The sequence below is a fragment of the Myxine glutinosa genome, chromosome 12 (genome assembly GCF_964187855.1).
Source record: "Myxine glutinosa chromosome 12, kmMyxGlut1.1, whole genome shotgun sequence".
Lineage (NCBI taxonomy): Eukaryota > Metazoa > Chordata > Myxini > Myxiniformes > Myxinidae > Myxine > Myxine glutinosa.
This window is the reverse complement of record NC_136272.1, coordinates 59,631,453-59,659,339: the sequence shown is the minus strand read 5'-3', so window position 1 is coordinate 59,659,339 and position 27,887 is coordinate 59,631,453. Positions and strand designations below refer to the sequence as shown.

The window sequence follows — 27,887 nt, the reverse complement described above, 5'->3', positions numbered from 1 at the left end:
TCGGTGCCCCCTCGGACATCTCGTCCGACCGCGGCCCCCAGTTCACCTCGGAGCTCTGGGGGGTGGTCGCGCGGGGGCTTGGGGTCCAGCTGCACCGCACCACGGCCTACCACCCCCAGGCTAACGGCCTGTGCGAGCGGCTCCACCGCTCGTTGAAGGCCGCGCTCCGGGCCACCCTCCGCGACGGCGGCTGGGTCGACAGGCTCCCCTGGGTCCTGCTGGGCCTCCGGACGGCGCCCAAGGAGGACCTGCGCGCATCCGCGGTGGAGTTGGTCTTTGGACAACCGCTGCGGGTGCCGGGCGAGTTCCTCCCCGACCCCACGGCAACTTGGTCCGCGGCGCAGGAGCGCTCCGCGCTGCAGGAGACTGCCCGGAGGTTCGCCCCGGTGCCGACGGCACACCACTGGCACCCACCCACGCACGTCGCCCCGGAGCTTCACACCGCGGAGTATGTCTTCGTCCGGCACGACGCCCACCGGACACCACTGCGGCCCCCGTACGACGGGCCTTTCCGCGTGCTGGAGACCGGGGTGAAATACTTCACCTTGGATATCGGCGGTACTCCCGACCGCGTCTCGGTGGATCAACTCAAGCCGGCCCACCTCGACGTGGACCACCCACCGCCGGTGGCTCGGCCCCCGCGTCGGGGCCGCCCCCCGGCGGGCGGACCCCGGCACGCCGCCCCCCGGTCCGGCACCCATCCCGGGTACAGCCGGGGGCATCCCAGCTAGCATCCCTGCACCCCGGACGCCGCCAGTCGCCAGAGGGCGCTTCGGCCGGGTCATCCGTTTGCCATGCAAACTGGCCCTCCAGGTGCGCAGGAATTCTGGGTGGGCGCGTGTGGCGGACACGAAAGCCCACTGGCGTGGTGACATCATTCTGCGCACCAAGTGGGCGGCGGCCATGCCCGAGGAGTAGTCGTGGCCTCAGGATATACACCGGGCGCGCAGCCCAGAGCGCGCCAGTGCTAGTGACCTCTTGTCAATAAAGACACTTTTGTTTTAACCGCGTTGGCCGCTTCCTCCTTGGTAGCAAGTCGCGCACGTAGCACCGCGCTTCACCAGAAGACATGTTTGGCGAAAACCAAAGACAGCATTTGACCACAAGAACCTGACACCAACTATAAAGCATGGTGGTGGAAATATTATGGTTTGGGACAGCTTTGCTGCATCAGGGCCTGGGCAGCTCACCATCATATAATCCACTATGAATTCTTCATTGTACCAGAGGGTGCTTGAGGATAATGTGAGGCCATCTGTCGGGAAGTTGAAGCTCAACCGAAGGTGGACCTTGCAACATGACAATGACCCTAAACATACCAGTAAATCCACCAAGGAATGGCTGAAAAGAAAGAAATGGAGGGTTCTGGAATGGCCAAGTCAAAGCCCGGATCTAAATTCCATCGAGATGTTGTGGGTGGATTTGAAACGAGCTGTGCATGCAAGAAACCACCTCAAAAATCGCACAGCTGAAAGAATTCTGCATGGAGGAGTGGGCAAAAATTTCTCCCAGTCGATGTCAGAGACTGGTAGACAGTTATAAGAAACGCCTACTTGAGGTTGTTTCTGCCAAAGGGGGCAATACCACCTATTAGAGCCAAGGGTGTACTTACTTTTTCCACATGCAAAATTTGCATTTATGTTTATTTAAATTATACAATGGACTTCAAAATGTAAATGTTTCATGATATTTGTTATATTATATCACCTTTATCTTTCAATATTGTTGAAATGAAGATAAAATAGCTGTATGTTGAAATATGTTGAAAAAGTCAAAACTTTACATGGGGTGTACTTACTTTTTCACGTGACTGTAGCTTGGTCAGTAAAGCAGGGACGAGTCGGACTTGTTCAACGTGGTCAAGGCCCAAGAGGAGCCTGAGGATAAATTCCATATTAATATTATAATCTCGGTGCTGGAAGGCTCCAAATTGTTAACCTTTGACAACCTGATTAAAGGTAAGAGCCCCACTTCCCTCCCTCCCCTACTTCTCGTGTGTATAAAGAAGGTCCGCATTGTTGACTGAACGCCTCCGAGTTTAATCTCGATCGGCTATCCATCCGCAGGGGTGTTAACCCCGGGAACACGACAGTATATTCCGGTAATTATTTTCCAGAACAAAACTCTTCGTTCAAATTCAGACAAGGCTGGGGCCCTGGGTCATCATTTCTCTGACGGTTTTGGTGACACTAACGGGGACAAAATGAGTTTAAAACCCACAAGCTCCAATTTTCAGAACAATACAAGGACATCACCAATGATAAATCGGCCTCTAAATTCCCCTCACAATCTGGATTTTACTCTCTCGGAACTTAAGCAGGTCATTGCGAAGGTTAGGAGTGGTGCCCCAGGTCCTGTTTGGTTAACCTACCTCATGGTCAAGCACTTGGATGCCAGTGTGTTGAGAGTGTTTCTTACACTATTAAATAAGTTTGGGAGTTAGGGAAACTTCCCAGGGACCAGAAACACTCCAATGTAATTCATATCCTTAAAGATAGGAAAGACAGTTCAACTCCATCATCTAATCATCCAATTTCCCTCACCTCAGTTGTTTGCAAATTAATGAAGAAGATGGGAAATAATCACTTGGTCTACTTCCTGGAAAAATTAACTTCATTGACATTGACATGTTCACTCTTGGAACAAAACAACCTCCTGCATAAATGTCACTGTGAATTTAGAAAGGGACGGTCCACTGTTGACCATATCACTTCTCAGGCAAATGAGACAAGGAATTCTCTAAAATCTGAATCGTCAGGAGTTGCTTCTTGGGGTGTTCCTTGATATTCACAAGGCATATGACTGTGTGGAAAGAGGGCTTCTCCATAAGTTACACAACCTTAGGATTAATGGTTGAATATTTTTGGTGGAATAGGGACTTCTTATCTAATATATCCTTCCAGGTAAGAGTTGGTCCTCTCCGAACCTCTCCTCTCCTCAGTGTTCCACATGGATAAGGGGATTCCCCAGGGTAGCAGCCTGAGTCCTACTCTCTTCAATAACATGATTAATGATGTAGGTTCCTACCCTAGACTCTACAGCAAGATCGCTCTGTTTACGGACGACATTGCCATGTGGACTCGGTGTAGGAATTTGGCCCTTTCCAGGACAAAAAAATAAATTCAGAATGATATCGGTCGAGTGGAGCAATAGGCCCAAGAGTGGCGGTTTAAGCTGGCTGGTGTTAAATCAAAATTTATAATGTTCTCCCGTAAGAAAAGGACTGCAGACATGCCGGTGACAGGGAATGGTACATTCCTTAAGGCGGCAGCTGAAGTGTCCTTTCTTGGAATTATTTTTGATGGGATTAATGTGGACCTCCCATGTAAAGTAGTTGACTGTAAAATGTGCCAACAGCTTAAATTTATGACGTTGCTCATCACGTACTGATTGGGGAACACATAGGGAAAGTCCCTTACACAGTACCTTCAGAAAGTAATTACAACCCTTGACTTTTCACATTTTGTTGTTACAGTTTGAATTTAAAATGGATGAAATAAACAATTTGTCACTGATCTACACATTATACTCCATAATGTCAAAGTGGAAATTTGTTCAGGAAATTCTTACAAAATATTTAAAAATGAAAACATGAAATATCTCGAGTCAATAATTATTCGACCCCTTTACTATGACGCTCCAAATTGAGCTCAGGTGCATCCAATTACCGTTGATCATCCTTGAGATGTCTCTGCAACTTGATTGGAGCCCACCTTTGGTAAATTCAATTGATTGGACATTATTTAGAAATAAGCACACCTTTCTATATAAGGTCCCACAGTTAACAGCGCATTTCAGAACAGAAACTCTCCCATGGAGTACAAGGAACTGTTTGTAGAACTCTGAGATATAATTGTGAGGAGGCTTAGATCTGAGGGAGGGAATAAAACAATTTCTAGACCTAGAGTGTTGAAAGTTCCAAAAGCACAGTAAGCTCCATCATTAGGAAATGGAAAGAATAAGAAACTATCCAGACTCTTCCTAGAGCTGGCCATCCACAAAACTGAGCAACCGGGCAAGAAGGACCTTGGTCAGGGAGGTGACCAAGAACCCAGTAATCACTCTGGCAGAACTACATAGTTCTTTAGCTGAGATGATTGAACCTGCTGGAAAGACAACAATATCTGCAGCACTTCACAAATCCAGGCTTTATTGGAGAGTGGCCAGACGGAAGCCACTCCTGAGAAAAGAGCACATGACAGCATGCCTGGAGTTCATAAAAATGCACGTGAAAGACTCTAAGAGCATGAGGGAAAATATTATGTGGTCTGATGAGACGGAAATTGAACTCATTGGCCTGAATGCAAAGCACTACATCTGGCGGAAACCAAGCACAGATCATCACCAATCCAACACCATTCCTACCGTGAAGCATGGTTGTGGCACCATCATGCTATGGGGATGCTTTTCAGCAGCAGGGACTGGGAGAATTGTAAGGATAGAGGGAACAATGATTGGAGCCAAATATAGGCAAATCCTTGTGGACAACTTGCTTCAGAGTGCAAACTACCTTAGACTGTGGCCTCGTCGGCTGGGATCGTGCTCGCTCTGTCGGCTAGGGTCGCGCTCGCTCTATCGGATAGGGTAGCGCTGGCCTCATCAGGTGGGGTCATGCTCGCCCCGTCAGCAGGAGTCGTACTCACCTCATCGGCTGGGATTGTGCTCGCCCCGTCGGCTGGGGTCATGCTCGCCCCATCAGCTAAGGTCGCGCTCGCTCTGTCGGCAGGGGTCATGCTCGCTCTGTCGGCAGGGGTCGTGCTCGCCCTGTCAGCTGGGGTCACGCTCGCTCTGTTGGCAGGGGTCATGTTCGCCCCCTCAGCTGGGGTTGCGCTCACTCTGTCGGCAGGGGTCATGCTCGCCCCCTTAGCTGTGGTCGCGCTCGCTCTGCCGGCAGGGGTCGTGCTCGCCCCCTCAGTTGGGGTCACACTCGCTCTGCCAGCAGGGGTCATGCTCACCTCCTCAGTTGGGGTCACGCTCGCTCTGTCTGCAAGGGTCGTGCTCACCCCGTCAGCTGGGGTGGCGCTCGCTCTGTCGGCAGGGGTCGTGCTCGCCTCCTCAGCTGGGGTCGCTCTCGCTCTGTCGGCAGGGGCATGCTCGCCCAGTCAGCTGGGGTCGCTCTCGCTCTGTCGGCAGGGGTCGTGCTTGCCCCCTCAGCTGGGGGTCGCACTCGCTCTGTCGGCAGGGGTCATGCTCACCTCCTCAGCTGGGGTCGCTCTCGCTCTGTCGGCAGGGGTCATGCTCACCCCCTCAGCTGGGGTCGCTCTTGCTCTGTCGGCAGGGGTCGTGCTCGCCCCCTCAGCTGGAGTCGCGCTCGCTCTGTCAGCAGGGGTCATGCTCACCCCCTCAGCTGGGGTCGCGCTCGCTCTGTCGGCAGGGGTCGTGCTCGTCCCTCAGCTGGGGTCACGCTCGCTCTGCCGGCAGGGGTCGTGCTCGCCCCTTCAGCTGGAGTCGCGCTCGCTCTGTCGGCAGGGGTCGTGCTCGCCCCCTCAGCTGGGGTCGCTCTCGCTCTGTCGGCAGGGGTCGTGCTCGCCCCCTCAGCTGGGGTCGCTCTCGCTCTGTCGGCAGGGGTCGTGCTCGCCGCCTCAGCTGGGGTCGCTCTCGCTCTGTCGGCAGGGGTCGTGCTCGCCCCCTCACTGGGGTCGCTCTCGCTCTGTCAGCAGGGGTCGTGCTCGCCGCCTCAGCTGGGGTCGCTCTCGCTCTGTCGGCAGGGGTCGTGCTCGCCCCCTCAGCTGGGGTCGCTCTCGCTCTGTCGGCAGGGGTCGTGCTCGCCGCCTCAGCTGCGGTCGCTCTCGCTCTGTCGGCAGGGGTCGTGCTCGCCCCCTCAGCTGGGGTCGCTCTCGCTCTGTCGGCAGGGGTCGTCCTCGCCCCTCAGCTGGGGTCGCGCTGTGGTTTCACGGAGAAGTTTTCATTTTCTCACGGGAATCAGATGGAATGGTCGAGGAATACATCGAGCGTTTGGGGACGAAACTTCGTGTGTTTGAGCAGTTTGGACATTGGTAAGTGTGCTTATTGAACAATCCCAGGACCCAAGGCAAGTGTTTTTGACATTGGATGTCCAGCGTGAGTGGGATGCTTTAAATTACTTCGGAGTAAACGGAAATGCATTTCCTCCTTTTGGCTTCGATCATAAAAACGCTGTGATCGTAATCAGACCATGCAGCGTCTGTTTACTCATTTAACTTTATAATGAAAGGCCTGCTCCTTTTACTCTATGAGGTCATTGTATCATGATACATACCTACCTACATACCGACATACATAACTACATACATACCTACTACATACATAACTATATACATACATAACTACATACATAACCATATACGTTCATAACTGCATACCTACATGCATAACTACATACATACTGTAACTATATACATAACTACATACATAACTACATACCTACATAGCTACATGCATACCAACATACATAAATACATACATCCATAACTACATACCTACATACAGACACAACTACATACATAACTACATACAGACATAACTACATATATAATACCTACCTACATACATACATGCATACCTGTATACATAACTACATTTATAATACCTACATACATGCATACCTGCATGCATAACTGCATTCATAATACCTCCATACATGCATACCTGCATACATAAATACATGCATATCTACATACATACCTACTGTATATACATACATATATAATACCTACATACATACCTACATACCTGTATACATAACTACATTTATAATATCTGCACACATGCATACCTACATACATAAATATATGCATACATATATACATACATACATACATACATACATACGTACATGCATACATACATACATACATACCTACATACTATCATGTGACTACTCTCTGAACACCGCAGGGTGACACAGATGACCAAACGAGCTTTAACTCCGAAGCGTTCAATTCAATGGCGGACCGTCCTTGTACGCATGGGGAGCAAGTGGGGGAGAAGCCATAAGCGCCTACCTGCACGGTCCACCCGACGTCCTCGACCCTGCAATACCGTAAATCAACTCAAACCGACACGGAATTAAAATGCACAAAAATACCGGCTTTATTAAATAAGATGTCGGTAACAAGGAAAACACAATAAAAATAAATTCCTAATTGGAGCACTCCCACACAGACTCAAACACAAACAATGGGGAAAATAACTGTAAAAATAAATATATGTTTGTGTGGCACTTAGCTCTAATAATAATAATAATAATAATAATTCATTTATTTTGTATAGCGCTTTTCCAGAAGCCCAAAGGCGCTTTGAATCGTCTCTTGAACCTCATCAGGAATCGTCAAAACCGCCGGCTGCACTGCCGTGGGCGCGAACTAGGCCTCACACACCCTCGTTCGCCCAGGCGCGCTCGTCTTCATCGTCCGTGCACGGGAAACCGCAGTTCTCGGTCCGCAGTTCCTCCTCACGATCACGATGAAGATGTTGGAACACGACCGTTCACCGCCGAATCCAACAACCGAGAAATACAAATCGTGGCTGCTCCCACTGTGAATGTCCCTCGCTCAAGAGCGCACCGTATATGTCCCAGTTCTTTAAGAATGTTCCTTGCTCCGGAGCACCCCAACACAATAGAGAAAGCCATGACGAAAGCGAGAGAAGAAGGAGACAAAATGTCGGGACACGACTGTTCGTGATGAATCTTCCTTGCACAAGAGGAGAAAATGTCGGCCGAGTGTTCCTTTATACTTTATAGTCAAAGCTCTGACGTCATCTCACGACGTCTCCGTGTCCGCTCCTATCAGCGAGTCACATCTTACCAGTCCTTGTGCCAATCAAATCCCGGACCAATCACTGCTCTTCAGGGTGTGGCTCCATGGCGCAGCCTGATTGAGGTGGTGATGTAGCGGTTGCGGCACCAGCGGTAGTGTTCGATGCCCGGTTTCCGGTTGGTTTTTAATTAGTGTGGTTAATGGGCGATTTCTTACAAGGAGTGTGTTCTGCTGGTGTCATAAGGAACAGAGGAAAAATAACAGAGGCCATTACATACAGGGGATTAATTTACCCATAATCCCTGGCATATTAACAAACCCCACCCCTCTCATGGGGACAAAGATACACTTACACAACATCCGGTCTCAACGAATTTCCTACTTATTAAATGGGGTTTCTTCTTCTTCACGACAGTCAGAGCACACTACCTATTCAATTCTACCTGGACTAAGGTATTGCCTACCCCCTACAAAAGTAACAATACATACATACATACATACATACATACATACAAACATACATACATACATGCATACCTACCATCACTACAACATCGCACGCAACTTTACGACTCGAAAGTTTCATAGATTCCACATGAGGAAAGAGAATTTGTATCTCACCCCGTGAAGTTGCCACTTTTGCTTTTATCAATCTTATAACGACTTTATAACTTCCTTTCCTATTCATTGGAACATGCGTCATATGAAGGAATGGTATTATAAGGAGCAAATGTGTGCATGTGGCTTCACTTCACCGAGTCACCTTTTCCTAGTGACACTGATTTTTGTACATAAATATGTAACCCACGGATGCATTGTTAAACATCTGAATTACCTACAAAGGACAGAGGCTGGGCGTCGGCTGGGCGTCGGCTGGGCGTCGGCTGGGCATCGGCTGGGCGTCGGCTGGGCGTCGGCTGGGTGTCGCCGATTCATGGGGACAGACACACACAATTTGTCCAAATCCTTGTGCTTGCACGTGTTCGTGTACAACAGCTATCCTCTTGTTCACACTGAGCTGAGCATGATCCATTGACAAATACACGGTACATTGTTTTACAGTCTTGCCAAAGCAGGTGTCCCCCAATGTCCAGTGCCGGCAAAGATCAGCACTACTTTATAATCGATGTTAATGTTGCTGTTTATTTTTTAAACCTCACGTTCATGTGGTACATGACAAAGAGTGACCGATGATGCCAAAGGGGAAGTGTCGAAATATACTTTCCAACAACTACTCGATTGTGGATGAATGTAACTGATATTGCTGAAAGCAAAACCGATAGTCTAACAACGGCGCAGCCGGGCTTGGATCTGCTGAGTGGGGGATCTGCTGAGTGGAGGATCTGCTGAGTGGAGGTACTGCTGAGTGGGGGATCTGCTGAGTTGAGGAACTGCTGAGCGGAGGGTCTGCTAAGTGAAGGGTCTGCTGAGTGGAGGATCTGCTGAGTGAAGGGTCTGCTGAGTGGAGGATCTGCTGAGTGGAGGATCTGCTGAGTGGAGGATCTGCTGAGTGAAGGGTCTGCTGAGTGGAGGATCTGCCGAGTGAAGGGTCTGCTGAGTGAAGGGTCTGCTGAGTGGAGGATCTGCTGAGTGGAGGATCTGCTGAATGGAGGTTCTGTTGATTGGAGGATCTGCTGAGTGAAGGATCTGCTGAGTGAAGGGTCTGCTGAGTGAAGGGTCTGCTGAGTGAAGGGTCTGCTGAGTGAAGGATCTGCTGAGTGAAGGGTCTGCTGAGTGAAGATACTGCTGAGTGGAGGTACTGCTGAGTGGAGGATCTGCTGAGTGGAGGAACTGCTGAGTGAAGGAACTGCTTAGTGGAGGATCTGCTGAGTGGAGGATCTGCTGAGTGGAGGGTCTGCTGAGTGAAGGGTCTGCTGAGTGAAGGGTCTGCTGAGTGGAGGGTCTGCTGAGTGGAGGGTCTGCTGAGTGGAGGGTCTGCTGAGTGGAGGGTCTGTTGAGTGGAGGATCTGCTGAGTGGAGGATCTGCTGTCCCCCTGTCATGTCACCAGATCCTCAGCTCTGATTGGTGGACGCTTGTGAGGGACATGCATACCTAGTACATACACCGGAAGGACAGACAAACCTTGTTCCAGCCAGCATTGCCCTGTGGGTTACGCCATAAAAATATGACTGCCGAACAACATAACTGATGACGTCATCAATTTTGTTTTCTCAACCAAGTTATCGTCAGGTCACGCTGAATAAATTTAATACTGATCGGATCAAGCGTTCTACTTGTTGATTGATGACATCATAATTAAATTACCTATGACATCATTAACATATGTAATTTCCCATGGGAAGTACTTCACATCACATGGGAAGTATTTCATTTATTATTCACAGAGGATGTGTACACTCCATTAGGATTCAGAGAGGATGTGTACACTCCATTAGTATTCAGAGAGGATGTGTACACTCCATTAGGATTCACAGAGGATGTGTACACTCCATTAGGATTCACAGAGGATTTGTACACTCCATTAGGATTCACAGAGGATGTGTACACTGCATTAGGATTCACAGAGGATGTGTACACTCCATTAGGATTCACAGAGGATGTGTACACTGCATTAGGATTCACAGAGGATGTGTACACTCCATTAGGATTGACAGAGGATGTGTACACTGCATTAGGATTCACAGAGGATGTGTACACTCCATTAGGATTGACAGAGGATGTGTACACTCCATTAGGATTGACAGAGGATGTGTACACTGCATTAGGATTCACAGAGGATGTGTACACTCCATTAGGATTCACAGAGGATGTGTACACTCCATTAGGATTCACAGAGGATGTGTACACTGCATTAGGATTCACAGAGGATGTGTACACTGCATTAGGATTCACAGAGGATGTGTACACTCCATTAGGATTCACAGAGGATGTGTACACTCCATTAGGATTCACAGAGAATGTGTACACTCCATTAGGATTCACAGAGGATGTGTACACTGCATTAGGATTCACAGAGGATGTGTACACTGCATTAGGATTGACAGAGGATGTGTACACTGCATTAGGATTCACAGAGGATGTGTACACTCCATTAGGATTGACAGAGGATGTGTACACTGCATTAGGATTCACAGAGGATGTGTACACTGCATTAGGATTCACAGAGGATGTGTACACTGCATTAGGATTCACAGAGGATGTGTACACTCCATTAGGATTCACAGAGGATGTGTGCACTCCATTAGGATTGACAGAGGATGTGTACACTGCATTAGGATTCACAGAGAATGTGTACACTCCATTAGGATTCAAAGAGGATGTGTACACTCCATTAGGATTCACAGAGGATGTGTACACTGCATTAGGATTCACAGAGGATGTGTACACTGCATTAGGATTCACAGAGGATATGTACACTGCATTAGGATTCACAGAGGATGTGTACACTCCATTAGGATTCACAGAGGATGTGTACACTCCATTAGGATTCACAGAGGATATGTACACTCCATTAGGATTCACAGAGGATGTGTACACTCCATTAGGATTCACAGAGGATGTGTACACTCCATTAGGATTCACAGAGGATATGTACACTCCATTAGGATTCACAGAGGATGTGTACACTCCATTAGGATTGACAGAGGATGTGTACACTCCATTAGGATTGACAGAGGATGTGTACACTCCATTAGGATTGACAGAGGATGTGTACACTCCATTAGGATTCACAGAGGATGTGTACACTCCATTAGGATTCACAGAGGATATGTACACTCCATTAGGATTCACAGAGGATGTGTACACTCCATTAGGATTCACAGAGCATGTGTACACTCCATTAGGATTCACAGAGGATGCGTACACTCCATTAGGATTCACAGAGCATGTGTACACTCCATTAGGATTCACAGAGGATCCATACCCTACTTTATTATTCACAGAGGATGTGTACACTCCATTAGGATTCACAGAGGATGCGTACTCTCCTTTAGGATTCATGATGCACTCATGCTCATGGTGCCTCATGAGAGTAGTATTGGTAGTATTAGTAGTGGTAATAGTAGTAGTAGTAGTTGTATTAATAGTAGTAATATAAGTAGTAGTATTGGTAGTCATAGTAGTGGTAATAGTAGTCGTAGTAGTTGTATTAATAGTAGTAATAGAAGTAGTAGTAATGGTTGTAGTAGTAGTAATATTCGTAATAGTAGTAGTCGTAATGGTTGTAATAATATTAGCTATGGTAATAGTAAAAATAGTACTAGTAGTAGTAGTAGTAGTAGTCATGGTAGTAATGGTAGTAATAATAGTAATAGTAGTAATGGTAGTAATAGTTGTAGTAATGGTAGAGGTAATAGTAGTAGTAGTAGTAGTAGTAGTAGTAGTAGTAGTAGTCGTGGTAGTAATGGTAGTAATAATAGTAATAGTAGTAATGGTAGCAATAGTAGTAGTAATGGTAGTAGTAATAGTTGTAGTAATGGTAGAGGTAATAATAGTAGTAGTAGTAGTAGTAGTAGTAGTGCTTTTGTTGGAAAGGTTACAGAGATTTGCGTTCAGAGCTCATGCAAGCTCAGGCAAACATATGTTCCCAGTTTAATGTCGCTCAATTCCTCATCTCTGCAAGTCCATGGTTTGAACTACAGTAGCCAAGGTAGAGCATTTTGAAGAGAAAGCACTACCAAGACAGATAAGGGGAAGGTAAAAGAACGCCAAAGAACACCAAAAAAAAAAGAACGCCAAAGAACACCAAAAAGAATGCCAAATAACACATTTATACAAATAAGAGCAAAATATCTTGTGGGGAGACCGTACAAAGTGCATCATTTATAGTCCAGGTTTCCTTAAACTTTTGAACAGTGTTACTATATTCTGCCGCCTTGTACTCCGAAATAATGCGTGAGCGTATTAAGCCCTTCAGACATACAGAACTGTGTTCCACCACATCTTTCTCAATTTTTGCCTTCCTGGTTTTATATATTGCCATTTTTGCACAGGCTAAAATAAAGTTAACAAGGAGATCTCGTGACTTGCTTAGTTTCTTTACCGGGTGCCCGATGATAAAAAGTGTTGGAGAGAAGTGAAGCCAGGAGCGCAAGAGAAGATTTTTCATCAGTAAGAACACTGGTTCAAGACGGTGGCATTGAAGGTATATGTGAAATATAGTTTCCCTTTCACCACAAAAGCAGCAATCCTCTGAGACGTTAGTGAAGTGCCGCATCATAGATCCAGAGCTCAGTGCACCATGTAGCAACCTCCAACTTAAGTCTGCCATCATTCTTGGCGTTGGGTAGAGATAGAGTGAATCCCAACGTGGATGAACAGTCGAAGGAAGTGGAAGAATCTCACGCCAGGGAGTATCCAGTCGGGTTGCAAGAGCTATATAATGGAGCGAGTGGATCACTAGCAGGTATATATTTTTCCTTGATAGCCCACAGAACGACATTTCCACTGTGCCAGGGGTCTTACTCATATTGTTTGCAGGTATTGGCTGAGAGAGCTCGCAACATCGTGGTCGGATTTTAAAATCCATGAAGTTACCGATGGACATCTGTCCAGATCCATCACCCTCTTTGGGATTCTCTAGATATTCCAGACAATCGGGAGGCAAGGAGCTTTTGACCTCTTCAAGTATCCTGGAGGGGATCCTGATTGTCCTCAGGCCCATTTTCGCTGCGAGTTCCTTGGGTAAAAGCGTTCTCTTACCATCGTTCAGAAGGTCTCCCACTGTGGATATGCTACCAGCTAAGAGGCTCCTTCGTACTGAAAAGGAAGCCAGAGTTGGGCCCTGTAGAAGAGGGTTGAGAATGAGCGGTTCTTCTAACAGGTCCTTGCCTGGATAAGGAACTGTTCTTTGTACGTCGACTACATTCCAAGCCTTCAGCATTTCTTGATAAAAGGAGGCAATGTAGCACTAGACAGGCTCCGAGATGTAATGATGAAAAGATTCCTTTTGTACCCAAGATTGAGCACTTTGCTGAAGAAGTATGATGCCAGTGAGCACCATTGCGGTGCAGGGTTCACATGTAGGTAACGTTGTATGGTCTTCAGCCTGGATGCGTGGTAGTGGCTTCGAAGGCAGGGAAAAGACTGTCCACCTTCTGAAAAAGGCAAGCTCAGAATGCCCAGGGAAACCCAGTGTTTACCATTCCAAAAGTAGTCCAGTAGCTTCCTCTGCATCTTAACCAGAAACTCCTCTGGAGTGCTTATGCAAGAGAGCCTGAATACTAACTTCGGAATTATAAACTGTTTAATAAGGAGTGTTTTTCCCCTCAGAGACAGGACTTTTAGTAGTCCACTCCAGTCTCTCAACTTTGCTTCGATCTTGTCCCCTAAAGTGTTCCAGTTAATGAGTGGTGAGGACCCATGGGAAGTGGATAAGTGCACCCCCAAATATTTGAGCTCATTGCGACTCCAGGTCAATTTCTGAAAAAGTGTTGGTAACTCCTTTACCTGCATTTGTCCAATTAGAAGCCCCGAGCTTTTCCTCCAATTGATTGTAGCAGACGATGCTGCTGAATAGACCTGCTGACAATCATAAACTATTTGCATATCCCTTGCATTACTGGCAAACACGAGAACATCATCTGCATATGCAGAAAGTTTGAGGTTGACCCTGTTGTGTGGCACCACAATGCCAGTTAGCCTTCTTCTCATCAAACAAAGGAAGGGTTCGATACATAGGGAATATAATTGGCCGGACAGGGGACATCCTTGTCTTATTCCTCTCTTAAATGGAAAGGGCGCGAGCAAGAAACCGTTGACTTTGACTAGGCATTCTGCCGACATGTACAACGTCTGAATCATGCCTACAAATCTCCTCCCCAACCCAAATGTTAGCAAGGTTTCAAACAGATACTCATGGTTCATCTGGTCAAAGGCTTTCTCCTGATCCAAGGAAAGAAATCCGACTTGAGTCCGAGTCATGTCCGCATACTGTATCAGGTCTCTGACAAGGGATATGTTGTCATGTATTGTCCTGCCTGGAATGGCATAAGATTGGTCCGGGCTGACTAATTTTGTCAGGACTGGTCCAAGACGGAGTGACAACATTTTAGCCATGACCTTATAATCCACACACAGCAGAGACACAGGGCGGTAATTCTTCAAGTCTCTCAAGTCACCCTCCTTGGGAATCAAGACCAGCATCGCTCGACGCCAAGAAAGGGGCATTATACCTGTATCACATGCTTCCTGAGCTACGCTTAGGTAATCAGGTCCAACCAAGTCCCATACTTTTATATAGAATTCACATGATAAGCCATCCATGCCAGGGGCTTTATCTCTTGATAGGCTGTGCAGGGCGGTTTTCATTTCTTCCAGAGATAATGGAGTCTCCAGCTGCTCCCGGTCTTCTACAGAGGCTTCAGGAAGACTACTCCACAAAGTGCCACCTGCACCTGCATCTGTGCTCTTACCCGAATACAGCTGAGCGTAAAAGGCTCTAATTCGTTTTTGAACATCCTCAGAGCCATTGAGCAAGAGACCATCTTCTGCGAGAACACTCGCTATAGCCCTGAATTGACCTTTGCGTTTTTCCACCCCTTTGAGATAATTCAGGACATATTCATCCTCAGAAATAAACTGCAAACGAGAGCGCACATATGCCCCTCGTGCCTTCACACGACTACATGCTTTAAGGGTGCTCTTTTTTTCTTGGTATGCCTGCAGTTCAGTAGAGGTAAGTGTGGCCAGGTGCTTCTCAAGGTGCAGCAGTTCCTCTTCCAGTCTTTTGATCCCTAACCCAAGTGTTTTGCTCGATCCATACGAGTATTCCTGACACAGCAATTTCAATCGTACCTTGCCTACATCCCACCAGAATCCAAGTGAGCAAAAATCTCCTTTTTTATTCCTCCAGGCTTGCCAAAAATTCAAAAAGATTGACAAAAAGGCTTCATCCTGACTTAAAGCATTGTTCAGGTGCCACAAGCCAGGGCCTCGCCTTGTTTCCGCCAGGGAAAACTTAATCCAGGCCAAGTTGTGATCTGTGAAATGGGCAACTTTTATGCCGGAGTCACTGACACTCTTACACCAACGGTGAGACACGTAAATTCTATCGAGCCGGGATTGTGATATATGACCACCTCTGATACTCGTATACGTGAATGTTCTGTCTGTGGGGTGTTGTATGTGCCAAGTATCCCTCAAGTTTAACAGTGTTATGGTTTGTTGTAATATTCTTACAGAGGGATTATGCGGCTCCTGACCTATTCGATCAAGGGAGGGGTTTAGAGTGCAATTAAAGTCTCCTCCAAGAATTACACACTCTTCACCAGGCAAGGTGAGCATGAATCTCTGCAACCGGTTGAAGAAAATCCCCCTTGCAACTCCTACACAAGGTGCATAAATGTTGACGAAATTGACAACAAATTCTTCAAACTTTGCTTTTATATGTAGCAACCGCCCCACACTGGCTTCCTTTACGACAAGTATTTCAGGTTTCCTCTTTGGTGAAAAGAGGGTAGCCACTCCACAAGATGTGTCCGTTAGGTGACTGAAAAAGGCCAAGCCTTCCCATTGGTTTTCCCATCGGGATGCAGCCTCTGGGGTCGTGTGGGTTTCCTGCAAAAAGGTTACTTCAAGTTTTTCCTTCACACAGAATGACAATACCTGGTGCACACGGAATGCATCCTTACAGCCATTGACATTCAATGATCCTATTCGTAAGTTTGATGTCATTGTTGTATTGAGAGTTTTGTTTCTGTGAAATTCATCCTCCTAAACGAATTTATATTCAGGCCCGTAACTCAACAACTTTGCTAGAAACTTCCTGACTCGGGCTTGTTCGGCCGAGCCTGAAGTCCTTGTTTTATGTCCCTCTCTCCTTAGTGCATACAAGGAATGCACTAGCAAGTCATAATCTTTCCACCGTTTCAGCGCATTTTCCACTTTCTTCCTGCTATGCAAGCTTTGTTCCAGGAACTCGAGTATCTCCTGGCTGGGAATGCAGGAATGGCGCCCTGCCGGTAGGTCTGTCTCTAAACCAGTCAGTGACCCTTGATAGTCTTCCCCATCACCAATACTTTCCTCATCATCGCTGTCTGGAGGTTCAAGATCCTTCTCCTTTGGACTTGTACAATGTGTCAAGTCTTCTGCCATGTCGTCTCTCAAGGCTGACTTGGCATAATCTTCTGGCGCAGAGGAACGCTCCTTTCGCTCTGATGCGGCGGACGTTGCTACACCTGTGGGAATGGATGCCTCCTCCTCAGTTGGTATAGGAGATCCAACCTTTTGGGGTCGTAAAATAGAGATGTGCTCAACTATTCCCCTTTCTGCGCCAACAGTGAGTGAAGTGACATCACCTGAGATGTCGGTCAGTGCCAGCAACTTTATTGATGCTTGTGTGTCTGGTTCCTTCTCTCTGTCTGTCCCTCCGATGAATGCTACTTCAGAATCCTTTGAAACTTCGGTGTTAATCCTTCGGTTCAGAACTGCTCTTGTAGACGTTTCAATCCCTGGTTTATTTTGAAGCTTCGTTGCAGTTGTAATTATTGGATGCATTTTCTCAGGAGCCAACATCACAGTATAGTTTGGCCCTGTCAAGTCAGATACCTCTAGGTTGTTTGTCTTTTCCGTGCTGGGTTTACTACCTGACGGTCTCCCTTCCTGTTCATTCTTCAAACTGTCTTTGGGTGGATCTGAGAGAGAAGACTCTCCATATCCTGTCGTTTGATGAATAGTTTCCTCTTCTTCTTCTTCTTCCATTTCTTCAGATTGGGTTACCACTCTTTTCTACTTCAGAATACTAGGCGTTACAAATCCCTTTGACACATTACTTCCCGTGTCATCCTCAATTGTACCAGGGTGTTCCGTGGTCCCATCCTCTGCGGGTTCTGATTTCCTCTTCTGTGCTCTCTTTGCCTTCCCTGCTCCCACTGCCTGCCATTGATTTATGGCATCAGAAGAGTTGGGATGAGAAGCTGGTATAGAACTTTCTTGAGGGTCCACTGCCCTCGAGCACAAAGGAGCAACCGCCTCTCTTAGGTTACCTACAGTGACGCTGGGATCCTCTCGAGGCTGATCTGGACGTTGAGGAGCTGCAACCTCTTTAATGATGGTGGGGCAGTCTGCTCTCCTGTGATCCTTCGCTTTGCATACAAAACAACGGGGTTCGTTTGTCATATAAAACACCCTGTAATTCTTTCCGTCAAAAGGAATAACAAACGACCCCTCACATTCAGCCTCCTTTCCCAATTCAATGGATACTTGTCTTTTAAAAGACCAGACATGTTGTAGGGAGGGCTCATGACAGCCCAAAGACACAGGCTTGATGGGTGATCTCAACACTCCCAGTCGTTCCAGGAAAGGCACCACGACATTGTCAGGCACGTAAGGAGGTATATTAGATATAATTATCCTTGTACCAAGACTTGAGAGCGGCTCGACTTGTACAAAGAGTCCTCCCACACTGATCCCTTTCTCAATGGCTTTGTTTGCTGCAGCCTCTGAGTTAAGAAAGAACACAGCTTGTCCATACATTTTCGAGGCTGCAACTATCGTTGCTGGATCAACCACACTAGCGAGTGCGTTCACATAGGCCTCTATTTGGGTGATTTGTCCCAACTCGCATTTCACCCCGTGCTTCCTTGTTAACGCCTTAAACGGGTGGGCAGGGCGGTTCCCACCTGCACCAGAGGTAGTAGCGGCCATTTTTGCCCACGTACCATCCAGAGGCATGATTACTATTAACGGTATATTTCCCGTCAAATGAAAATGAGAAAAAAATATCAATGAGCTCGTTCGCGAGCTTCTGTTTATTTTAGCACGACCGGACCGGTATGCTGATGATTAACTCAAAAGGATAATCAAACGCGCGTTGAGCAAATAACTTATCGGCTTAATCGCCAAAACTATGCAAATTTAGCACAGAAAGTCAAGGGTGATTAAGCAAAAACAAGGCAGTCAAACAGTTTGTGATACGCCACAAATCGGGCGCGGCAAAACTAGTCCCACACGGGTGCGGCCGCACGCCGCGGCTAGGCCCGAACACAAAAGGACTAATAACTCAAACGGGACGTCAAAGTAAAGTAACAAAATGAACCAACTCGGTTCAAATAACCCAAATAAACCAAAAATACAAACGAAACCGGAAGAGGGTGAGATGGAAATGTCGAAAATAGCACGGCTCGAGGAGCAGCAAAATGGCGTGGCGTAGTAGTAGTAGTAGTAGTAGTAGTAGTAGTAGTAGTAATGGTAGTAGTAATAGTCGTAGTAATGGTAGAGGTAATAGTAGTAGTAGTAGTAGTAGTAGTAGTAGTAGTAGTAGTAGTAGTAGTAATGGTAGTAGTAATAGTCGTAGTAATGGTAGAGGTAATAGTAGTAGTAGTAGTAGTAGTAGTAGTAGTAGTAGTAGTAGTAATAGTAGTTGTAATAGTAGTAATGGTAGTAGTAGCAGCAGTACTAGTAGTAATAATGACCATGGTGAATTTCCAAATTGCTGCGCTAACCAGAGGCTCCGTGGCTCATGCCGGTCGCATCTCGCTGTGGACTCCGGAGCACTATCAAAGATCATGTCTGCTAAATGTTTCCTCCATTAGGGTTATGGAATGTTATTACATGCCAAATGGCTACGGAACAATTTGCAATTATTGTCCATTATATTATATACAGTACAGTACCGTACTGGGTATTTGTCACTAAAAGTATTTTATTGCATTTTCACAACTTCATACTGTTTTCATCTCAAATATTCAAAGCACGAGACAAGATATCACTTTAGTTTTCGGCCAAAGACATTTGTCCAACTTCTTCTTTCGTGACATCGGAGTCAATTATTATTTTATTTTTTTTACAAAAATCGCAGCTCGTGGAAGATTGAGGAGTTACATCGATAAAGTGGCTTTGACTTTTCACCCCTCAGCCCAAATTGGGCTAAGGGGTATTGTCGGCACGGGCGTCATCCGGGCGTCCGTTCAATTTTGGTTTCCGTCAATTTCAAGGAGAACGGCTTGTCCGATTAAATCCATTTTTGCAGTCTGTGTTGGGGTTGAACAGAGGAAGGTTGATTTCGAAAATGGGCGTGCTGCGATTTTCAATATGGCCGCCACGGCAGCCATCCGGGCGTCCGTCAACTTTTTTTTTTTTTTGTGTGTACAGAATCGAGGTTCGTGAAAGAGCTAACATTTATTTCACAAACAAATCAAACACACAAACAAAATATATAAAAAGAGGGAGCAGAGGACAAGGTGGGGAGAGAAGGGGAAGCACACAAACACAACATTTGAGAGCAGGGAGATGTGTGGGAGGGAGAGGGCTTGGGGGGAGGAGGCGTGGGAAGGGGGGGTTCATTCATTGACATGAATTACCAATGCAGGGTGGGAGAAGTATAAAACACAAGGACACCAAGGACTTCCAGGACAGAAGTTGGTATTTCTCAAAAAAGTGGATTTGGGGTGAAATTGGCGGGGGTAGAAAAGATCAAGGTTTTGGATGGGGGAAGATAAGAGATGGTGGTGACCAGCTGTTTTAAAGACCTGGAGGGTGGAGTGGGATTGAAGAGAGTGAGGGAGTTTGTTCCAGAGGCGGGAGAAAAGAGGAATGAAGGAGTGAAGGTGAGCAGAGATGTCTTGATTTTGGCATTTTAACCATGAGAGGGTTGCTGGAAGATCTTGTGCGACCTGTAGGAATATTGGGGGGACAGAGCACAGAGAGAGCTGGGGGAGCAAGGCCGGAGAGGAGTCGGTAGAAGACAGAAAGACCACCAACCTGCCTGCGGTGAGTAAGTGAAATGCCCTCGGAGTTAGCTTCATCGCGGGAGATTCCAATGATTCTGAACGCTTTGGTTTCAACAGCGTGAAGACGAGCTAGGTGTGAGGCAGGAGCACCAGCCCAGAGGGGAGAGCAGTACTCCATTGAGCTGCGGATGAAAGCCTTGTATGTGGTGAGGAGCTCAGGTGTGCCAAGGAAGGACTTCGCACGACGGAAGATGCCCAGTCGGCGACTGGCTTTGGAGGCCAGATTTGAAATGTGGTTTTCCCAGGAAAGATCATGGCAGATAGACTTTGTGTTTACATATTTTCTATGTGTTTACATAGTTTACTATGTGTTTACATAGTTTACATAGATAGACTACTTAGTTTCCGTCAATTTCGAGCAGAACGGCTTGTCCGATTAAATCCATTTTTGCAGTGTGTGTTGGGGTTGAGTAGAGGAAGGTTCCTTTCGAAAATGGGCGCGCTGCGGTTTTCAATGTGGCCGCCACGGCAGCCATCTTGAAATTGGTTTCCGTCAATTTTGAGCAGAACGGCTTGTCCGATTAAATCTATGTTTGCAGTGTGTGTTGGGGTTGAGTAGAGGAAGGTGCCTTTCGAAATGGGCGTGCTTCGATTTTCAATATGGCCGCCACGGCAGCCATCTTGAAATTGGTTTCCGTCAATTTCGAGCAGAATGGCTTGTCCGATTAAATCCATTTTGCAGTGTGTGTTGGGGTTGAGTAGAGGAAGGTTCATGGGTGTGCTGCGATTTTCAATATGGCCGCCACGGCAGCCATCTTGAATTTGGTTTCCACCATGCAAGGGCTGAGGGGTTATGCCCGCTTTGCAGTGCTATTTATTATTTTTAGTGATATAAGGCTCAAGGAGCAGGTTTACTGAAATTACATCCAAGGCAAAGACAATGGTACACTTTGACATGAATTACCAGAATATGAAACTTGTCGAAAATAAAATAGATGAAAATATTTAATAAAATAAATAAATATTATATATAAAATAAATATTTATGAAACTTGTCGAAAATAAAATAGATGAAAATATTTAATAAAATAAATAAATATTATATATAAAATAAATATTTATGAAACTTGTCGAAAATAAAATAGATGAAAATATTTAATAAAATCAATAAATATTATATATAGAAAATAAATATGTAATATGAAACTTGTCGAAAATAAAATAGATGAAAATCTACTATATAAGAGAGATGTCTGTCTGTGTGTGTGTGTCTGTCTGTCTGTCTGTCTGTCTGTCTGTCTGTCTGTCTGTGTGTCTGTGCGTCGCTATTTTTCTCAGAGATGGCTGAACTGATCTTCGTCAAACTTTCAGAGGTTCATCAGTGAGTGCCTGGGAGTGTTTTAGGCAAATATATATATATATTTGAAAAAAAAAAAGATAGTTTTTTTGGAGTAAAAAAAAAAAATCGCTCGATAGTGCCTAAGCTTTTTAAAATTAATGACAGTTAATGACAGACTTTTCGAAGCTGTTCCATGCGCTTTCGAAGCTAAGTGATCCTTCTCAATTGTGTTTTTGTCGAGACTGTATCTATCTTTCGGTGTATGTACCTACAGCGTATCTTTTGGAAAATTTTCGGTGCTAATTTTCGTACATGTATACACAATCGTCGGTTAATGCGTATCGAGTATTCTGCGGCCTAGTACTCGTAGGCTTGGCTACCGTACCGTCTCCGACCTTGTGGTTTTGTTTTTCTCTCAGCGATTCGTCGAATGCGCTGCATTTATTTTCGTTCTCTGTTTCGTCCCAGTCGTTCACCCCATACCTCCTTGTTTAATATCTGTACTCAAAAAAAAAAACCCCCCCCAAAAAATATTTCCTTCCCAGGTGTTATTCGTTTATTTGTTGTTCTTTTTTGTTCGTTCATTCTTCGTTCGTTCTTCGTTCACGATCACGCGCTTCCCCTTCTCTCCCCATCTTGTCTTCCGCTCCCTCTTTTTGTATATTTTGTTTGTCTGGTTGATTTGTTTGTGAAATAAATGTTAGCTCTTTCACGAGCCTCGATTCAGTATACACAAAAAAAAAGAAAAAAAAAAAGACATTTGAATACAAATAAATCAAACAATTCCGGAAGTGTACGAAGTTGGTAGTTTGGCTTCTTCTTCTTCCTGATCGGCATCACACTTAACGCAGAAACGGGATGAACGCCACATTCACCAGCATATATTGAATGAAAAAGAGATGAACCCCCTTCCTCCCTTGCCTCCCCCCCTTCCACTGCCTCCCCCTCTCCCTCCCCCTCCCCCTCCCACTCCCATTCCCCCCATTGCCCCTTCCCCCCTCCCTCTCCCCTTTCCCCCCTTCCCCCCTTCCTCCCCTTCCCACTCTCCCCCTCTTCCCCCTTCCCCCTCTCTCACCTCCCCTCCCCTTCCCCCTCCCTCCCCCTTTTCCCCTGCCCCCCTTCCCCCCTTTCCACCCTCCCCCTTCCTCCCCTTCCCCCTCCATCCCCTTCCCCCCCTTCCCCCTCCCTCGCCCCCTCTCCCCCATCCCCCTCCCTCCCCCCATCCCCCCATCCCTTACACTTCCCCCCTCCCCTCCCCCTCCCACCTCCCCCACCCAGCAACGCCGGGTACTTCTGCTAGTATATAATAAAATAAATGAATATTATTTATGAAATAAATATATAATATGAAACTTATCGAAAATAGAATTGATGAAAATATTTAATAAAATAAATAAATATTATATATAAAATAAATAAATAATTGGATACTTGTCAAAAAATAAAATAGATGAAAATATATAACAAAATAAATAAATATTATATATAAAATAAATATATAATATGAAACTTGTCGAAAATATAATACATGGAACAATTTTTGATCTGTTGTATTTATTTCCATGTGATGTTCTCCCCTATCCCTACCCGTTATCTTTTCTACCTCTACCTCTCTGGGAACATTAACGTGCAGTTTTCTCCAGTAACCGGACACAAGCAAACCCTACTCTTTTTTTTACTCTTTTTTTACCCACATTACCCACATTTTACCAACATTTTTTTTTTTACTATTTTATTACCCACAGGTTACTGTTTTCTCACCTCCTCTCTCTCTCCTCTTTTCTTGTTTGTTCATTACTTTGCTTGTTGTATCCACCAACCTTTATACCTTCCGTCATCTCGTCTAAAACCACTGATCTCTATACTAATGTCTAAGTAAGGGTGTCAAAGTGTCCAATTGAGGGTGTCAAAGTGTCTAAGTAAGGGTGTCAAAGTGTGTAAGGGTGTAAAAGTGTCTAAGTAAGGATGTCAAAGTGTGTAAGGGTGTCAAAGTGTTTAAGTAAGGGTGTCAAAGTGTGTAAGGGTGTAAAAGTGTCTAAGTAAGGGTGTCAAAGTGTCCAAGTAAGGTTGTCAGGAGTTGTCAGGTTGTAAGGAGCTATTTGTTATTAGTAATTTCTTCTTTGGAGATTTGACCTTGCTTTCCAGTTTACTTTTATCTACCTTTGTTCAGTGTTTGTAAGGTATTTTTGCAATGAATTAGTCTGACTGTATTTTGTAGCTCCATTTATGAGTTAAACTAAGGTAAGTAGTAAGTTAGCGTTAGTCTGAGTCTCTATTTTAGTTGCCACTTCCATGACATGACTGTAGTGGTAACCTACGGTATATCGGCTATTAAGTTCGATATGTATACTATAGTAAACTTGACGTTAGATAGCATAACTTGTCTTTTGACAGAGTAAGAATTAACAGATTTATTTTGGGTTTAGCTTAGTCGAATGAAACTACAATTTTGTACAATAGAAAAAAACATGTGGGCCCAAGAACAACCAAACACTTTTTGACACAGACACTTGTGAAATGTTACTAGTACATGGTGTTATGTAGAATTATTTGATGTGCGTGCAAAATTTGCTATACTAGTGGAACCAATGTTTTTTTTTACCTTCCCTACACCCTAACGAACAAAACTGGAGTTGGTTCCATTTTTTTCAATGGCGTCTTCGGCGGCCATTTTGAATTTCAAAATGGCCGCCATGTTAAAAAAAATTCAAGAAGTATTTGCACCTAAAGCACAACAAGTTATGCTTTTTTCTATGATTTTCACCACTTATGTTTGTGAGGAATCCACTAAAACGAATGTACACGAGGCAAGTGTTGCCGCTAATTAAGTTCACACGTTCACTGAAGCAGCAGATTTGTTCCTGCACTTGGCATCTTTGGAAAATTTGTGCATATACTTCTTCAGCTACAACAGGCTGGATTATGCTCAAAACATCACAGAATACATTGCCAGAGTAAGTAATACCAAGGACACAGATCCAATCACCTGGAACAGACTGCAGGCAGGGGACTTCGCGCTGAAGAAAAGAGACATTCCATTCACAGGTGTCGGGGTTGATCAAGGACAGGAGCTTCTGAACAAAGTTTTCAAAGGGGATGGTGGTTTCAAAGGAATCACAAATACGCCTCCAACTCTCCTGAAATACTGTCTTTGTGCCCCAGAGTTAGCCAGACTGGCCATGGAGTCAGAGACGATGACTGGTATGTCAACAGAAGACAATACTCATCACCACCACTTGACGTCAGACCAAATTTACTCAACGGGAGCAGAGTGTAAATCAGCTATTGGCAGCATTGAAGGACTGTAATCCATTTGCTGACAAATCACCTACATTGCACAATTTAATGACAAAACAGGTGGTGCCTGAGAATATTGAAAAGGACATACTGAACATGGAAGTTCGTGGGCAGCAAGCACTCAGATCTTTTGTTGAACAGCGCATCTGTGGATCAACAAACATGTGGGACCGCAACCAAGGGGGAAGTCGAATTGAAAGCAACAAACACACTCTTTGTCAGATTGCTGATGATAGCAAAGTCAAGTCGCGAAATCGACCTTCAAGACGTTATCTCCAATTACGAGTTCACAGCCGTCAATTCAACTCTGATGAAAACTGGCGGCTCGCTGATAACTTCAGACAGTAAAAGTGATCTGATACATGTGTTAGAAAGCTTGGCAACAGAAGAGAAAGCCACAGAGAGGTGACAACTGATTCACATTTGAACACTTTCTTGGTTGTTGATGGCATGTCAGTAGTTCATGAAGTGAGGTCTGCAATGTCACCAAAAACCTGCAAAGATATGGGAGATGCCTTTGTTAAGACAATAGAAAGTAGATGCAAAAACTATGAAGGTTGCCGTGGAATCTCTGATAATTACGTAAGACTGAACTCAATCAAGGATATCATCAGACATCGCAAGTTGGGGCACCAATCATCGGCGATGGGATACATTGTTGTTGACACAATCCCTATCGATGACCCAAAGCTATTTCTGGCCGACAATGAAACTAAAGATTCCCTCACAGTCGACCTGGCAGACAAAGTCATGCAGCTGAAGATTCCAGTGGCCACGGTGACACGTCTGCATGTAAGAAGTAACATTGAAGATGTTCAGCCATCAACAGGCGTCAGAACACAAGAAGAAGCAGACACCTTAATTATTTTACATGCAGCTGAGGTCTCTGCAGCTGGAAGGAATGTGCATATTATGAGCCAGGACACAGATGTTATGGTACTTGCTCCATGGAGACTCCAAATTCTTGGTCCTCAGACAACCATGCTTATGGGAACAGGTGACAAGAGAAGAAAAGTGTTGCTGAAACCAATATATGACAGTCTTGGTCCATCAAAAGCTGCAGCACTTCCCGGGTTTCATAGTATGACAGGGTGCGACACATGTGGGCACATAAGAAGTAAAGGCAAAAAATCTGCCTTCAAGGCATTCAATGAAGCAACACCAGATGAACTCACTGCATTGGTTCAACTTGGTACAGAAGAGATGCCATCTGCAGGTGTTATCTCGGGATGTGAGCAGTTCCTGTGTCGGCTGATGAGCACCAAAAGGGACTTGTCCAAAACAGCTGGAAAACTCAGATGTAAACGTTTCAAGAACCAATCTGGGGGGATAGACAGAATCCCTCCAACTGCTGGTGCCTGGTATCAGCATATTCTCAGGGCTCACATGCAAGCATATATTTGGAACCAAGACCTTGTGGAAGATCCAGATATTCCAGACCCTTTCAAGCTGGGCTGGTCATGTGTTGCAGATAACATTCCATTTCCTCTCCTGTCAGCTGTTCCTATAGCACCTGAATCTGTAGTTGAGCTTGTCAGGTGCGGCTGTGGAATAAGCAAATGTTCAAGAAGATGTACCTGTAGGCAAAACAATCTTACATGCACGGAGATGTGTGAATGTGGAGCGGCCGAGGAATGTGCTTACACTGGTGTAAGGGAGCATCAAGCTGAGGAAAACCCTTATGATGATAACTAGATGCAGATATTGTGACATTGCTACAAACAAAATTGAAATGTCTACAAATGGACTTTTACTTGGTACAAATGGACTTTTGCTTGACCGTTATCAAAATGTATTGCATTATTGTCTGACAGGTTAGTATACACAGGTAGACTACACAACGTTATTTTATAGCCGGCGAAGCCGGTGTTGTGAATGAACGTGTACGTATTATGTTGAAAAGCCAGATTTTGCTGGATCCCTTGAGAATTTCGAAGCTTTGACGCACCAAATCGCTCAATGGAGGCCGCCATCTTGCGGATGCGGAAGTATGCATAAACAATTGCGGAAAATTTCGATAGGAGTTTGTTTCACCCGTCTTTGTTTGATTCACAATCTTATGCACCTCTAATTTGTAATTAAAATACTTTAAGACCAACCTCGTTCCCTGGGCCCGCACGGGCCCTGGTTATCTTCAACGAAAATCGTCACCAAACACCGGAACCAATGAGATTCGAGCATTTGAAAAAATATTTCAAAAAAGCTTATTACCGCGTTTCGGACGCTGAAAACGGCGTCAAATATTCTAAAATCGACGAAGAATTATTTTTTAGGAATCTCGCGGCCGTAGGGGATAGTTTTTCACGGCCGGAAATATCCGAAGTTGAGACGGAATTCACCGAATTAATCAAGAAGGACATTTTATAAATTTTAATCTCATCCAGAATGCAAATGGTGTCATTTTGAACTAGGTACGGTACCTACTAAACCTACCTACTACCAACTACCTAACCTACTGATGCCATAGTGATGGGTAAAATAGTGGCAAGAGGCTTTGGCTTCGCCGGCTCATTGCGGCTTTGCAGTCGGGTACTAGTATTTTAATGGCAGGAACTACCTTACAAAATTTGGCAGCCATTTTGAAATTCAAGATGGCCAATATTCCCTTCCTTTGGGTTGCAGTTTTTCTTGATAGTGAAATTAACACTACTTTGGCATAGCATGACAATACAATTCCATTATTAGATTCACTTATCGTGGGATTGCGTGTTTGTGCAACTGAAACATAGAAAATAAGTCAAAATGTCCTCCGAAGACGCCGTTGAAAAAAATGGAACCAACTCTAGTCTTGTTGCCTATGGTATTAGTATGCCAAAAAACCTTGGTTCCACCAGTATAGCAAATTTTGCATCCAAATTACATAACACCATGTACCATAC

The 27,887-nt window shown here is 45.4% G+C and overlaps 1 protein-coding gene across 1 annotated transcript in view; it reads left to right on the top strand.

Moving 5' to 3' along the window:
* The first annotated feature begins 1,748 nt into the window (after nucleotides 1-1,748).
* LOC137437443 (glutamate receptor-interacting protein 2-like) overlaps nucleotides 1,749-27,887 on the top strand; it is a 283,933-nt gene continuing 257,794 nt past the window's right edge. Inside the window, exon 1 of the mRNA XM_068131766.2 lies at nucleotides 1,749-1,958. The gene's annotated coding sequence lies outside the window, so the exon portion shown is untranslated. The remainder of the gene's footprint in view (nucleotides 1,959-27,887) is intronic.